At 36.2% G+C, this 17,916-nt stretch overlaps 1 long non-coding RNA gene across 4 annotated transcripts in view; it reads right to left on the bottom strand.

Moving 5' to 3' along the window:
* Positions 1-5,094: 5,094 nt before the first annotated feature.
* Positions 5,095-17,916, bottom strand: part of LOC145692931 (uncharacterized) — a 1,320,660-nt gene continuing 1,307,838 nt past the window's right edge. For all 4 annotated transcript variants that reach the window (XR_014132665.1, XR_014132666.1, XR_014132667.1 and 1 more), the window contains one exon: positions 5,095-5,711. This is a non-coding gene — a long non-coding RNA (uncharacterized LOC145692931). The remainder of the gene's footprint in view (positions 5,712-17,916) is intronic.

Below are 17,916 nucleotides of genomic sequence, written 5' to 3'. Positions count from 1 at the left end.
TTATAAATTTTTTTGCACATACCTTGGTTCTCCTGGAGAAGTTCAAGAAAGACGAAAGAGATCCTGGTAGAAACCATTTAATTTTTTTTTTAAAGCACACGGGAAAACACACTGTACAAAATATCACTCACTAATGAATTTCTTTATACGATTAAAACAATTTTAAAGCGCTGAAATTTTTTTACTCTCTTAAGGCCTTTTGGTTTTACCGGATATTGTTCGTGCACGTAATCTTAGTGTTCTGTTGCATTTGTCGTCGTCATCAGCATCCTTGGTCCTTCCTGTAAGTCAGCATCCAACGTCGGCACACCTCTTCCCATTGGCATGCTCTCTTGCTTGTAGTTCTCCTCTGGTGGACTCTTCACCGTCTCACTGGACCTGCAGCAGCATGATGAGATGATCTCTGCTGGTCTCGAGAATCTTGCAGCCCCTGTCGCTGTCTCGCCTGGAGTTCTCGAAGTTACGGAATTAAATGGCCTGGCTGTTGATCAGCACTTGCATCCTGTTATAGCACAGACACTCGTAGCATCATGTTAGTGCGTTTATGAGTTCGCCTATGCGGTTGGTAATGGCACAGTTAATTACCGCGGCTCACACACATGTTGCAACAATAATAATAATAAAAAAAACACTTTCAATATGTAGATAAATGAAGATAAATACGAATATCTCTGTATTACTAGCTTGTCTAGCTAGCGAAGAGTTTACTAGCTAGAAAAAAAGAAGTTTAATGTGTTTTTTTTTTTTTTTTAGTAAGTGCTCGCGTCCAGAGCTGGTTTTGTATGAAAGTTTCATAAAAAAAAAAAACTGTATGAAACTTATAATATTGCTAATATTGTTTTGAGTTTGAAGTAACACATGTAAACACAATTCATAGTTAACAGTTAACCAACTCTGTAAGATTGGCACAACACAAAACGTACTGTCCAAATGGACCGCCACGATAAGCACTATACAGCCGCTATATGCGTCCAGAAAAAACTACCTTGTCGCTTCGCGTTTTGAAAACCAACTTAACTGTCTCTGCCCTGCCAATTGTTTTTATATTTTTCCATTTCAGGACAAAAATATAGGCTCGCGCCTCATATACCAAGTTTTCTTATGACGGGGCAAGGAGACGTCAGGGGAATCAGAGAAGCGTGTTTAGCCACCCCTTGTGACCTACTTATTTCTTAAAACCACACTTTTTCACCTTTTAATTATCATTGTGATTTTCTGTAATGTTTAATCACGAAGTTGCTGCTATCACTTGAAAGTACAAACATGCAGCTTTCTAGTGATGCCTGTTAATTGATTTTTTATATTAAATTTGAATGAAAAAGCACTGTATAAACATTTGAAACTTTTAAAAATGACTGTCCTCTCTCACCCTTTCTTGTGTCCATCCCAGGGAGACACCTGGTGAGTGACTTCGAAAGGTTTCCACCTGTATGAGAGGGGTGAGAGGGGTTCTTTAAGCACTGATTTTTCTTGTTTATAATGTATATCAGCACAAGACTTGTTGAAACTCATTACAAAATGACTCTATAAGTAAAAATATGCATATATTGAAAATACCAAGTGCTGTCATCTGATAGTTAATAAGTTACAAATGAAAATTCTTTCTGTCGTCTTGTCCCTCCTGCAGGAGATGTCTGCTGGAACATGGTGGCATGGCTCTTACGTATCCTATTTCATTCACGTACTGTGGGAGCTACTACCTTTTTCAATATAAGCCTTTTATTTTACAATAATAAACGCTAAAACTAGCTACGACCTAATTTAGTAAACAAAAATCATAACGAATACATCAAGAGAACTTTAAACATATTAATAAAGAATTATGTGTGGAACATCTCTACTCAAAAGGGGGTGAAGGCTGTTAACAGGAATAGCACCGAATCATAGTTTCTCAAGTATAGTTTGAAATTAGGTGCTCGCTGCGCCAGCAAGAGACGTCCGTTTGTATACAGACGCCTGCATACTAATATGTGCGACTTGTGGGCGTGGTTTGCAAAAGTCACACGTCTTTGTATTCGCCGTTTCGACATGTACATGCTAGGTTCCAGCTCCTTCATGTAACAATAGATTTTTCGGGCACTCCGGCACCGAGCGGAAATGTTACTTCCTCACGTATAAACGACTAAATATAAGAATCCATATCTTGACATATACTCCATGTGTCTAGGTACGTCTATAAAAAAGAAAGTTAGATGGATACTATTCTTCACTGTTCTCTTACAGACAACCTAGCTTCTGCGTCTACACAAAGACTCTGCTTTGAAGCTATTGTTTTTTTTTTTTTTTTTTTTTTTTTTACTCTACGTTCTTCCAGAACGAGATACTGAAGCTTGGATTCTCTTCAAAATGCATGATACATACGATTAATATTTAAATGAACACTGAATATACATAATTATATGCTTCACCTCACGATAAATAACATAATAATATATATAAACAAATTTAAATCTGATTAATGATTCCACACCTAATCCTTTATTTTAAAAATTAAATGTAAATATAACACGAAAATTTAAATATCCCATATGCAAATAGGGCAAAAAGTTGATATGTAAAATAGGTATATGTATGCACTGTACAACTGGAACAATTTCTCTCGAATTTATTTTTTGCCCACTTCACAATAAGCAGGTAGTTCTGGGAAACTGATCTCATGGGCAAGGTTAGCATCTAACTAAATACATAATATCCTTAATCAGGGTTTCATTGCAGATAAATCGATAATTTAATTGCTGAATTGCCGTATCAAAAATAGCATTAGATATGTTCATCTCAAACACTTCAGCTTCTCTGCTTCAAGAGTTCTTACTGATATTCTCTCTGCAGAAAGCGAAATTTCAGCTGCAACGTCGTACTCTGTATCCTTCAATTTTCTTTGCAAATTTTTGGCAAGCAAACTCCATTGCTTTAGTTACAACAGAATTGAATTCATTCCTTTTTCGCCTTAAGTTTGAATCTAACGTACAAATCATTTTTGTAGCTGCAAATATTCTGAAGCAGGGATAGATAGGTAAAACAGTTCGCTGATAACAGAAAGTGAGAACAACGATTTGAAATGGCTGTTGCCAATGAAATAGTTTGTTACCAAAAGCTACTGTAGCGCAAAATACCGTAATGCTCGAGGGCTCGATCGTCTATAGACCCTTTTGATATCGATAAATATGAAGAAGAAAATGCTCTGTTTTGGAAATTTAACTTTTCTTTTATATATTTAACTTTTCTTTAAACGAAATAAGCTCAATATTGAATCAAAATGAGCAACTGTTATGTTAGTTGTATAAATTACCTCTTCTTTTTCATATTTACGTCAGTGGTATTCAACCAGATATACGTGTACTACCAGGAGTAGGTGAGCACTTCTTAAAGACATGAATGATTCTTTAATTGTGAATTGTTTAGTGGAGAAGACAGTAATTTCAGTACAAAATAGGACTCAAAAAAGAGAAATGTAGAAATATTCAATCAATGAAAAAATGATAAGTCGCTCTCATTACTGGTGCGAAAGAAGAGACGTTCCTCCATCCTTATTCTTGTTAGTTTGTGGTGAACAACATCACCATCTCCAAATTTTCTCGTCTCCTCCTATTCTATTTATATTCCATTAAAAAACCTACAATACGGTATAAATCATTTTTAATTTGAACATTTACAAGGGGTAGTTTACTCTTGGAGGTGATTTTCCCAGACGATTTTCTCGAATATAACTCAAGCAATTTTGGTCATATTTCACAAAAAAAAAAAAAAAAAAAAAAAAAAAGATTCATTGAGAAACATACAATTTGATATAAATCATTTTCTATTAAGAAATTCACACTGAGGTAATGTGATAGTTTTAGCGATTTTTTTATGGAGCATTCGTCTGAGACAAATATTCCTCCAGCGAGCGACCTGACTGGTTGGTTATCTGTTGTCTGGACACTTGTACGGTTGTTGATGGCTTGCTTGTCATATTAGAGAGATTAATGCCCAAAATAGGCACACTTTACTGTTTGTGTACGAGAAACAAAAACAAGAGTAGGAATAGGAGAAGTCTTCAAGAAGAAGAAAAGAATGGTCAGGGAGTAACGAGGTAAGAAGAACAATCATAAAATACAATAGAGCATTATATTGTGTTGGGCAGAGACGTGAACATAAAAAAGAAAAAGAAAAGAAAAGACAATGACTAGAGGCCTTCGAATGTTTGTATGGATAAAATTGAAGAATATTAGCTTGGTAAATTGGAAAAGCAAAAAGGAATTGTTGAAAATAGTAGGAAAGAAGAAATATGGAAAAGATAATTGAAAAGAGGAAAAGAAAATGGTTACGACATTGGTGGAGAAGAAACTGTGTTGAGAAGACATTCTAATAGAAGGTATAGTGGAAGCAAAATGAGGGAGAGGAAGAAAATACTAGAACTCGGGAATGCTATTAAACTAGATAACTATCGTTTTGCTCCACTACATAACTTCTTGACTACCGGAAATAAGTCAGCTCACCCTGTCAGACTACTTGTACTGATCCCGACATTAAATTTAATGACAAGAAGTTTTATGGTCACTCTGTATAACTTTTTCTAATTATACATACTGACATAAGTTTAATGGTATTCATATCAGTGTGTATATGGATGTGTTTACAAATCACATACAAATTCGTACTAATACAAACACGTACCATAAAACCTTCCCATGGTCCAAGGTGACAATATATATTAGCAATTCACATTGACGTACAAAAAGAAGAGGGGAAAAAATAAACACGGGCAAATCTAGTAATGTGATGTGTCGAAATCTGTTCTCTCACGTGTCCAAAAGCTGGACGTCATGTGACTGCCAATCTTTCTTCTGATTGGTGTTTAGGATGTATTGATCTAGTTCGTTGTTTCCGGCAGAACACCAATGAGCTGAAACAAGTATCACCTTTCTCACACCACCTTTATCCAGTGCTGCCGACTGCTGGCAAAAACGTTCAACAACCAATGATGTTCATCGTTCATTTTCACTGCATTACCCGAATGAGATTTTGCAGAAAAAAATCATATAAATGAAGAAAAGAAGGGGAATGTGTCAGTTTTTAAAAAAAGAAACAGAGAAAAAGAGGTGGAGATAAGTTACAAATCAAAAGTAGTTTTTGACTTGCTTATTTTAATTTTATTTTATAGTTGACACAGTAACTTGTAATACAGGGTGATTTTCATATATTAAATACAGGGTGATTTTTAATACATAGAATCATTGGCATTATCCACAATTTACAAACCACTTATCACAAGGCGTTCTTACTTCTCAGGAATGATCTTAAGATTTGAGACCTTAAAGCACAATATGTCAAATGTGTGACTCTGGCTTGGCATGGATATTGCGCAACCTGAGAACACAATCACTGAATAATGTTGTGAATTGTTGTAAGGTTGGTCTTGAACATTGCCAGTAATATCGAATTTATCCACTAGTCGTTTAACATTATATTTTTGTATGGTCCATTCCGCACATTAAAGTAACTGCGGTAGTCTATTTGAGTCTGAACAACAATTTCTGTTACTGTAACAGCGTTTCATAGTGAAGACTGTCTGTTGTGCACTGTATGCTTCTATTTGTCCCTTTAGGGAATCACGGATCCAGAAGGTACTCATTCCACACAGCTTACCTGCAGTGCATAGGAAGACATTAGTTCAGAATTGCTTTGGCCATACACTGCTTCTTTTTTTCTGTCAATTTCAAGCAGCTAATCTGAAATAAGAAGGGAAACATGAGAAAAATTTTTGGTTTCTATTATTACTGCAAACAAACATAAACCTAACCAAATTGATTATGGTTCTGATTACTTTCTCCAACCCTAATATTAATATTGCAAATTCTAATTTTTATGAACAAATCAAATGGTTCCATATATTAAGAAGTATTCCGTACATTGACAGATTGAACGTCACCAAATAAAGGAAAGACAACTCAAATAATTAAATAGTGGCTGAAAGTCTTCGGCTGACCAAGATTTGCGATATAATTTATCCCTGAGACTCGTAACTTAATCTATCGTTTAGGAATAAATATAGCAAATACAGTAGTATCATATTAGGCTAAACATGATTAGTACAGTATTACCTTATTATTAAATATAAATATGAGAAACTTCATTTCAAATATAAGTGTGAGTAATATTTTCATATTAATAATAGCACCTCGTTTGGAGAGAATTTCAAATTTTGGTTTCAGACTGAATATATTAGTCACATTTATGCTTAAAATGATAAATTAATATTATTCATAGGCTAAGCGGAATTAATACACGGTGTTCGATCGACGGTCGGTGGAGGAGGATTTTTCTCGTTCTATCCTTATTCCAGTGTTGCTCTGAGATTCATCCAACGTCTGAAGTTCATTATTATTATTATTAAACATCTATCAGATTTACAACTCAAAATATTTTATTTCACTATAACATTTATTTTGGTTGAACATACAATTAAATAATACTAACAGTTGACGGGAATCTTTTTTTTTCCTAATTAGTTTCCAAAAGTAGGAATTCCTCAACAATTAAAGTTTTCTCAGTCACTTTCATAATATATTGAACGAAGAAAGAAATGGTTTGCACTACTTCAGAAGACTGCAAACCTAAGAATAAGCAAAAGTGACAATTACATAATATTGACAGAAGTTACACACTAGAACTGCATTTTATCTAAACTAACTAATTTTATGGCCTATGGAACCCAGAGGTTCAATGCCGCATTCACAAAACCTCTCCATTGACTTCTGTTTTTAGTTAACTTCAAATGCACATTATAACACTAACATTTCATAAAGGGATCTCGAAAACTCAACAACAACAAGAAAGTACTGTGTTTCTATCTTAAATCTTACAAATTTATCTTGAAACAAACTAGATTGGCAGCTTTGTAATAGACAGAATGTCGAACGTGTTTGAGGAATTCTACACAGCGACTGTTTGGCTACTTCATTTCGCGCGCGGCTGATACGTAAGTTGATGCAAGAAATGTGGATCCAATACAGGGAGAATGTTCAAGGTTGTACTAGATGCTGGGAGCTCTGTCTGCTTAAATGGAAGCAGGTTCTAGGAAAGCATCTAGTTTCAACACGAACAAAAACAGAAAATAAATTATAGGAAATTTTAAGTTAGGAGGAGATTTAAACTTAATGCATAGAAAATTCCAAAGGATAGACACTGTCTACCCCGTCTCCCCTCAAGCAGTCTAGTGACTACTGAGGCTTTTAAGCCTTCAGTAGTGGGGTCTAGTCCATACTGTTGACGTAGCTTTCCAAACTCTGCCATGACCAATGACGTACCCTACTAATATGACTGACTCCCCCCCCCCAAAAAAAAAACTAAGCCTGTCAATAGTTTTTACACTTCCCCTCGATATCTCCTAGCTGAGAACGTGATACTCTTGTGTATATTGTAGTTCTTATATTCATTTTTTGCTTCTAACTTATAAGGTGGTTTGAACAAATTGTCCTGGTTCCTTCTAAAATTTCACTATCAGACTTCTCATCATATAATGCTTCCCTTTGAGGACGCTCCTGAACAGAACAATAAACCGTTGACGCGTTATTATTTAGAACTGTAAATACAAATTTATTTTTTTGAAAAAAATGCATTTTTTCTGTTCCCTTTGCGCTTCTTATCGTTTTTTCATCTTCGCTATTACTATTTTATATGTGAAATTCATTTAGCAATAACAACTCATATATATATGAAACTGTTCTCTGAAAACACATATAAACAGTCAATTCTGTTTGTCTGAATTTGATCTCTCAAACACGTTTAATACATATTATAACATGAATATTAGTACAACACATGTGTGTGATACGAGCTACATATGTATATATATACACATATGAAATCCATAACAACATTCATTTTTTATGACAACAAAAAAATCTTTAAAAACATTCCATATGGTTATATCAAAATGGGAAAAAGCGGGATATTTAATAACTTTGGTAACAATACTACTCTCCCATAGATAACGCCAGTCAGATTCCCCATCAACCCCCCTGCTCCCTGCTCATACCAAGTTCTCGCTAATATTCCACGTCATTCAATATGACACAGAATGGACAGTACGACTATAACGAACTCATTACATCCCCTATCATCATTATTTAAGTCGAGAATGTTTAATACAAAACTTCATAGATGGCACCACGTGATTACAAACAACTGTTTTAATTCACTGATAAGGTACAGGGCAACGAGAAAGGAATCTATATATGTATATATTTAAAATGCTTTTTTTTTTTTGCTTGATTGTTTTATAGTGCGTTATCTTTTTTTCTGCATTTTTTAAACTTTAAAAACTCTAAACATTGCATTTTTTTTAGAAACAGAAAAATGTACTATAATAAAACATCAATAATGTACAGTATTAACAGTATTCGAAGTTTTAATTTTTGAGAGGTTATCTTTTGTTTGTCGAGGCAGGTGAGGATCGTATGGGATGATAAGAAGACAACACCGTTTTATTGTTACTCTTTATTGTTCCTTGTGTTAACAATAAAAAAGAAAAAATATGATATGTACAAACGTTGTGTAAAAAAAGAAAAATCAATTATTGCAGATGATATTCCATATCTCAGTAGTTGAGTTTGTTTACTGTACTGTTTACAGGATACTTTATACGATAAATGTGATTGAAAAGCTGGGAACATTGTTATATTTAACGAACAACCTTTCTCGTTAAAAATATATATATTTTAGGTTTTTTAATGTTCCGAACGGAAAAGAACACAATATTTCATAATTATATATATATATATATATATATATATATATATATAGATAGATAGATAGATAGATAGATAGATAGATAGATAGATAGATAGATAGGTAGGTAGATAGATAGATAGATAGATATCAGGGTGTCTATCGATCACGAAAGTCATGAAAAAGTCATGAAATCAGAAAACGGTCATGAAACTCAAGAAAAAGTCACGAAATTTAGCTTTTGGGTCACGATTTTTTTTTATCTGTACAATATAAGTACAGACTGGAAAATTTTGTTCTATCCAATGTCAAAATTCACCACCAAAAATGTCTTTATGATCGGCTTTAGACGCTACTGAATCGCAAGCAAAGTATTCTATCGCATGCATGAAAATTCGGTCTAATTTGCATCCGAATTCGCTCCTGAGAATGTTAGGAAATTTTATGGTTTGGTAAAGAAAAGGTCACGAAAAAGTCACGAAATTTCATTTTGGAATTTTAGTAGACACCCTGTATATATATATATATATTGGATCCAGGATTTTCTGATTGGTGACCAATCCCACTGAAACTCTTCAGTGACATGTGACAATATTCTTTACTCCTGACAACACTGGTACATAGAGCGGGGCGAAGTATTTTAAAGAGACTCGTAAGAGAGATTCAGGAAAAAAATGTTCTTCTCTCCTCCTGGCTTTGTTTTCTTCTCTACTTTACAAATGTTATATTGGTTTCCTTGGTGAATCCTTTTCCTTCAACCTTCAGAAAATCGACTTAATTGCTTTTGAAAAGCTCTGCTTTCTTTTAAGCCCCAAAAGAAACATGATGGCAGAAAGTTTCAGAAAGTGTTACTTTTTTCATTGCTAGCTTCTACTTTTAGATAGGGTATATTTACACGTGCACCAGTGCACCCCCTAAATCCGGCCATATATACATAAATTATTTGCACTCTTTTGAATTATGCTATCGAATTCAAAACTATTGGAACTGTGTAATTTCTAGAATGAAATTTTTAATGGTAAACTAAATATGCATGATATACTTTATGTATGTTTGGAACTCATAAGAACAACACTCAATAGAAAATTTATTACAATCTCATAATGCATAAGAATTTACTCAATATGAATTGAAAATAGCCCAGTATTCATATTATTTTCTATATAGCTAAAAAAAAATTGTTTTTATTGACAAAATTTATATGTTAGAGCCTTAAATAGACTTGCCTTATTAGGATTACGATTTCTGGGCTTTCAGCATCTGTGCCGATGTTAGTCCGTCACTTATGAGGAATGACGTGCCTCGGCGATCGCACTATTCGGGGAAAGGGAAGGATGAAAGCGGCCTGGAACCTATAGATATGTTAAGTACCCTCCCGTCATTTGCGTGGTGTGAAATGAGGAAAACCCAGGAAAATCTCATTTTAGGATGGCTGGCCTGAAAAAGGTTTTACACTTTTTTGACCGAATGTACCTACCGGGAATCGAACCCGGGACACTTGCCTTGTTAGCAGATTATTATTTTCCTAAAAATACTTACGCGAGATTAGTTTCGTAAATCACGAAAAGTGTCTACAGAAACAACGAATGAAAACTGGTATGTAACCACAGAGGGCTAGAATGCCGAAGGTTTAATGACGGGTGCTATTTGAAAGTTATTGAGTCTTATAATACCATAGACAAGTACATATTCAGTACTTTTCAGTATGTATATTTTGCATCTTCTGTCTTTATGCATCACCAAGGTTATGAAGGAGTGGACCTACAATTAACGTCGGCTGCCAACCACGACTGGGCCTTGAATTCCGTACAATTGGCCGGTGTGCCCAAACCAATATACAAGATCAACCTCCGTAGTATAATCCGGTCCCCACCACAGTATCTTGCCTCCAAGAGGGATGATTAGAGGACCACGCTGCCCATATTAACTCGCATATTAACTTACTTACCTACACTATACAGTATATAAGATATACAGTACAATGTATGCAGTGGTCCATTTATAGGCTTTTACCACTTCAGATCAGTGAAGTCAAGCAGTGTAAGATAGAATCTATTCAGGAAAAAGATGGGCGACCGTTCGTATTCACCAGATGATGTTGCTATTGCGTCGTTCATCCAGCGTCGTGAAGATAATTGAGGATCTACTTGAAATAAACGAAGAAGTGAACTCTGGTTTTATAAAATCAACATTAACGGCGAGAGGGAACCAATTTGTTGACCATACATTATCCCAAATGCAAAAGTGCCAGAAACTGGATGATAGACCCTGGCCCCCTGAAGGTTGTTGCATCAGGAGTTTAGCTTCAATGCCAGTCACATTTAAGCACGGCGAACCTAAAAGGTAAAAACTGAGGCAGGCAGTTAGACCTCAGACTTGATAGATATATCATGAGTTTACAGTTTTTCATGAATCCTACAGAAGTTTCCAAATCAAGTCTCTCCCGATGGATATTATGGCTAGGTTGGACGTTGACGTGTAGACTTCAAGTATTGTTTTACACATTGCATAATAGAAAAAACACAACTGAAACTATATCTAATGTCTCAAAAATTTTCCAATAACGAATAAAAGGCAACGCTTACTATAAAATTTTAAAAAAATATATAAATAACTAGCTGAACCTGCGCTCTCTACACAGCGCATCATTCACATATGAGCATGAATCTCCTTGTTATTCCTCACATCTGTACGTAAGGGAAAGTCGTCTTGATAAAAGTCGGCAAGAGATACCGTAAAGGTGAGACTTTTTTCGATTATTTATTCAATATCTCGCGCAGTTTGCAAGATTTGAGCCTACTTCCGGTTGGAGTTTTTACATCATATATGATCAGTGTTTTCTTTCTTCTTGCATGCAGTATGTAATAAGCAAATACATTACAAACAACTAAATATAATGTCAGTGATATATGGCGTTCATTGGGCAAGACGCTCCAAACAATAAAGATTCATCTTAGACTGGAGAAATGGTTATCTTTCGTTTTTCATTATAATTTGGCCATGAAACAAACGCGTGAGAGATATGCAATCCCTGTATGTAATTATGTGGTATTGGGATGTGTAATACGTAGGATATGATGCTTTATTTTTCTAAATTTCAACACTTCCGGTGTACCCGTAAAAATGTAATAAAGAAATAATTGCCATGTTTTTTTTTTTTTTTTTTAAGTATTCAATTAGAACTGGACAATCTACGCAAAATTTGCAATCGATCAGTGAGAATGTGATCTTTCTAGAGCCTGTAGTTTCCGAGATCTCATTGTAGAAAGGACTGGCCACAAAAATATAAACGTTCACAAGCTTATAGTTTAAAAGAAATCCAAAAATGGCAGCACAATTCAATTGTATTGATTTTGGAGAAGACTTATTAAAATACAAAGGCTTAGATCAATAGTTTTAAAACATAAACTTTATGAAAAAAGATGTATTTAAATAATTTGTTTAAAGTGCACATACTTTAAAATATTGTCTTTCTTAAACGTGAAATCATAAATAACCGTAAATCAAAGGTTTGAAATCCAAAGTTAGAAACTGGAGTTCAGGCGTTTTTATAGCATACTTAGATCGATACTGTAATCGATCTCACCAATTGTTGACGTACCATACGTCTGAAAACTGTCTTTTGTTCGTTATCTTCCTATTCCTCATCCCAGGTACTCTGTCGTTCCTTTTCAACAGAACCTTGACGTCAGACTTATCCAGCCAAGGGCGTCTGGTTCTACTGTAAAGGCAACGGGAGCTACTCAACCTAGACTGCTATCCAAACGGGTAGTCTAACCTTTGTTCATATTATCATATCGCCATCACACAGTTAGACTCACACTGCTTTGTTTTCGGCCTTTAGGCCAAAGATCAGTATTATGTCCCTTGATACTTCACGGGACCTAGGGCATCATCAAGGCCTACCTATGGTTGTAGCCGCCCCTTCTGCTACTGCTTCAGGAGCAAGGGGAAAAGGTGCCAACAATCCGAATACGAGTCGTAACACCAGTCTTGCTAGGTCATTAATCGGTCAAGAAACCCTATACTGACAATCATAAGTCACCGCCACCAAAGAAAATTCATCAAGGCGACTTGTCAGACACAGCAAGTGAATCAGGTCTTGTAATGGACCTCCAGAATTTTCCCGAATTAACAGAGACCACTTGTCAAATTTATCAGTTTCTGCTTACTAACTTTGATCCAAAGTACTCGCAGGTACACCATTTGTACAAGCAACTAGTTAAATACATGCCACGCGCTAACATAACTTAAATCATACCTACACGTAACGGCACTATTTTACGGACTCGCGATCCAAACTTTCGAACTATCCTGCTCAACAAACATGGATTCGAAATCTTTGGGAAAGGCACTACACTCACTAGGCTAGCAGAAAAACCGCTAAAACAATGGCCTCTACCACGTAAAGAGCCTTTGCTGTCAGTTGTAATTCGAGGCGTAGATACTGATGTTACTGACCAAGAAGTCACTGACGAACTTACACTAGAAGTCACTGACGAACTTACACCATATCAAAATGCATTCGTATTCGTATCACTAACGGCTTAACATATGTGGTCAGAGTGCTTACACACTCTCAAAAGACCAGTGACGACCTTCTGTCAAATGGGGCATACATATATCGTAAACGCCATAGAGTCGAGCCTTCTAGATCTCAGCCACCCCTTCCCTTATGCTGTGAAAGATGTCAGAAATATAATGCTCATTCTACTGATAAATGTCCGAACCAGCCAACCTGTGGGTACTGCTCCAGACCACACAATAGACGACAATGTCAAAACCTTGCACAACCTCCAACCTGCTCAACCTGTCATGAGCAACATCCAGCATTCAGTTACAAGTGCAAGCAGTGACCTCCTCCGGAACTAACCAAACCTGAAATGACTGTTCCTTTGCAGCATTACACCAAGTCCATTCCGCCTTCTTCCATACCTACTGACAAACACCAGGCCGTCACTATTGAACAACTCCTTGCTTTCATCACACTCACATTTCAAAATATTCATCCTTTTCACCGCTCTCACATCCTACAATAGCTCCAATACTCAACACGCTCAATCTTTCACATGAACTTCCATGTTACCTACAGCGGACATAAAGTATACTTTCATGTCAGTCCACTTGAAACCGTCTTGAAACAGTACACTTGAGACCTAACTCTATCTTACTTTTCTTACATATCATCATGGCATTATCCTTTATATTTGTTAACATCAGTTCTCTCATCCAGCACAAACCACTCCTCGCACTTCTACTGCAAGAACACCACACTTCAGGTTTTTTTCTCAATGAGACTCACCGTACACCTCGAAGCTCCTGTAAAATATCTGGATATTCCGTCATAAGAAAAGACAGTACTATGTCAGCTAGACGTGCAAACGGCGGAGTTGCAATAGATTTTTCACCTTCTATACCGTGTCGTCATTTCGAACTTCCACAGAAAAACCTTCCAGAATACCTAATAACAACTATATATTTCAAAACCTTGTATATCACGTTGCTACAATTTATATTCGACCTGGTCATATTATTCCGATAGATTTCTTCCAGTATATTTCAAATAATTTCCCATATTATATCATAATGGCTGACATCAATATCCATAGCAGAACACCTCAGCAGCGACAGACTTTTCTCAACGTCCTTACAATTCATACCACCGGTACCCTTCATCAGCTACCTAAGCACACCCGGCCATCATCTCAAACCACACCTGATGTTGTAATTACTTCTACAAACTTATTCTGTTTCTGTACAATAGAAGTGCTGGATCCAATAGGCAGTGATCATTTGCCAATCAAGCTTACCATCAACCGCGCATCCTAATACCTCCAACCACAAAAGTTTAACACGCAAATCTCTCAACTATAACAAAGCAGATATCGAATCGGATATCGAACTTTCTTAACTGCAAAACTTTCTAACATTTCCGAACCAACATCAGAAGACGACATGAATAACTCTCTTAATCTCCTAACCAATACAATCAATCAGGCCTCCAATACCTTCATTCCTACATCCAGTTCGAATCCCTACAGTCCGAAATTACCTCCGCACTACCTTTCGCTCATACGTAGATCTCGTCAGTTCTATCGCGACTACGAGCGTACGGGAAACTGAGAATCATTATTTCACCACTGATACATGCAACGCATCGTCACTAATTACATCACAACATATAAACATCGGCAGTGGGTTAAAACTTGTAATACGCTAGCTGATACTTCCCATCCAACGCAGTACTGGAAGAGGTTCAATCAACTCAAGGGCAAACGTAGTATCACCACATATCCTATTCTTCATAATCAACCGCTTCAAACTGATACTGACAAGGCAAATTCTTTCGCTACTTATCTGCAGGATATATTCACACCGCCTTTAACACATCCTTATCCTCGACACCCCGTTGATCGACTTCATTTTCAATCTCCACATCTTCAGCCCGCACTCAGCTATACATTGAGTAATAATCAAGAACTTACATCACCGATTGCAGTCGATAACATTCTAAATGTCACCAAACGAAAACGCAACAGTGCATCTGGCATGGACAACATCCCTTACCGGCATATTAAAGAGGTCCCATACTGTGTCCTTCATTTCCTGGCTATACTTTTCACATTCATACTCCGCACAGGTTTCTTTCCTATCACATGGAAAATGTCCAAAACCTTAATATTTCCGAAAAATAACAAACCTACCAATCTTGTTTCTCTCTACCGCCCCATTCAGTTAACCAATACACTCAGCAAAATCTCCGAACGAATTCTAGTTACTCGCCTCCACGCTTACTGCACAGATCATCGCCTATTACCTCTTTATCAAACCGGATTTCGTCCTCAATTCAGTATAAATGATCAGCTACTTCGCCTTGTCAACCATATTTATAACCAATTTCTTTCCATGAAACCTTCTTGTCTGGTTCTCTTTGACTTAGAGAAAGCCTTTGACACTGTTTGGCACCACGGCCAGGTCTACAAACTTACTAAATATAAACTGCCTTTCACCTACATACGATTTATATTCAATTTTATCACTGGACGCATAGAATACATCTCCATTAACAACGCATTATCTCATCCAGTCTTTTTACATTCAGGCGTTCCACAGGGATCTGCTTTGTCTCCGCCCCTTTACCTTCTCTATGTGGCAGATATTCGGCCTCTTCCAGCTTCTATCAGCATTTTTCAATACGCAGACGACACCGAATTTCTGGCACTTGGCAAAACCATACAGAACATCAACAAACATTTTTAGGAAGCTATTGATCAGGAAACTCAAGCAATTGTTTTTGTGCCTCCTGGCAAACGCACTAGAGTCCACCGCAACCCAACGCTGCTGAATGTTTACGTTCAAGGAACACGAATTCACACTTCCAACATAGCCAAATATCTAGGACTTCTCTTGGACAAACATCTCACCTGGAGACCTCACTTAAAATCTATTTTGTCCAAAGCCTATAATCTAATTAATCTACTTCGTCGCTTGACTGGCATCAATTGGGGTCTCAAAGCCTCTACAGTCCTTACTACGTATAAAGTCTTTCTCCGACCAGTACTGACTTACGGATTCACAGCCTGGATACCTGCACACTCTTCTTTTATTAAAAAAAAAAAAAAAAAAACCTACAAATCTTAGAACGTCATGCCTTCAGAATCGCTTACCATATATCCTTACCTAGCCCCACTGTCGATCTCTATAGTCGCATTACTTTTCCCACCTTTCTTTTCCACATAGAACATCTTCGCTTAAAATACATCACTGATCGACTGACAATGAGCCACCCTCTACTCATGGACACAGTACATACTGCAGCCAACTACGTTATTCCCCCACCATTATGCCCCACCCCTCTCTCTCTCTGCTTTTTACTCTCTATCGCTACACTGTCCCTCCGAATCATCCCGACATTCCTCTTCTCGATGCATTTCATCTCGATATTCATTCACATTTCATCTTTCCATCACATCATCTACAGTAATCCTACTGTACTAACAGGGCACCACATCAATGTCCCGCGTTGCTCCGGGGCGAGGAGATAACCTCACTTGTTCTTCTAACCTCACCTATGTTTTCTGATGTGTATTGCACGTACTCATTACTTTCATACCTCATAATCATTCCATATCTACCTTATGCTAATGTTTATGATTACAAGATCATAAAATCAAATGAAAAATAAATGTTAATAAATAAATAAATAAATGGACAAATATCACTTATCCCAACAAAAGTAGTCCATATTCCATTTTCCTGATTACCTCTTCCCGAGTCGAGGGCGTAACCCTTGGGTGGAGCTAGCTTTGGGCTAACAAAAAAAATTATAGCTTTCGTAGCATTTTATTAGATAGGTAGTTTCAATTATTTTTGTCGCTCGAAAATCTGAGAGCCTAGGCCCCCGGGTTAGATCTACCACTGTGTTTAAGTTAATCTATATCTATCTTATTACTATATCACAACTGTGCATTTGGATAAATGAATTTATTAAATCTTGTTTTGTGTGTGATGTGAATTGATCGGTCTGCACCCTCAAAAAAATTTCAAGGAAACCGAACGAAACAATATGTATCTATAAATTAATTATCTTATTATCTGATACACGTATAAAGCTAATTTTGAATACTTATGTTTGTATTATAACATTTTGCTAAAGTTTTTCTTGTTTTTGCTGTCATTAATGAAAATATTTTATCTCTACATTAAAAATTCACCATTTTGCCCCACAATTCTTTCCATACCATTGCTTGCTATGTAACCTATAAATTAAAAGAAAAAAAAAACTTTGTAGCAGAATGGTTAGCACGTTCCTTTAATTCATCTCGGCAGAGTTATTGAGCTTTTAGCGTTAAGAGCCTGCCTTACTAAAAATAATACGAAATTTACCATTTTTCTTTTGCTTGATTATTCATCAGTGAAAGGAGATAATGAAATGCAAGTCACTACAATAATAGATAATGCTATTCTACAACAGAAAGTATGAACCTGAAGAATGTTCAGTGTTGCCATCCATAGAAATTACAGTGTTGCCAGAAAAACAATTTCCCTAAAAATCTAAGTTAAGGCAGCGTGTAGAGGCACAAACTCAACTGCATTTGATTACGTATCATGTTGTTTAGGTTTCTTATGAACTACTTTTTAATTAACATTATTATTTAGTTTTAATAACTGTATGTTAAAACTATTTTGTTTATTACAAACTAA

The sequence above is a fragment of the Thermobia domestica genome, chromosome 8, assembly GCF_964235325.1.
Source record: "Thermobia domestica chromosome 8, izTheDome1.hap1.1, whole genome shotgun sequence".
Lineage (NCBI taxonomy): Eukaryota > Metazoa > Arthropoda > Insecta > Zygentoma > Lepismatidae > Thermobia > Thermobia domestica.
This window is presented reverse-complemented; position numbering and strand designations above follow the sequence as displayed.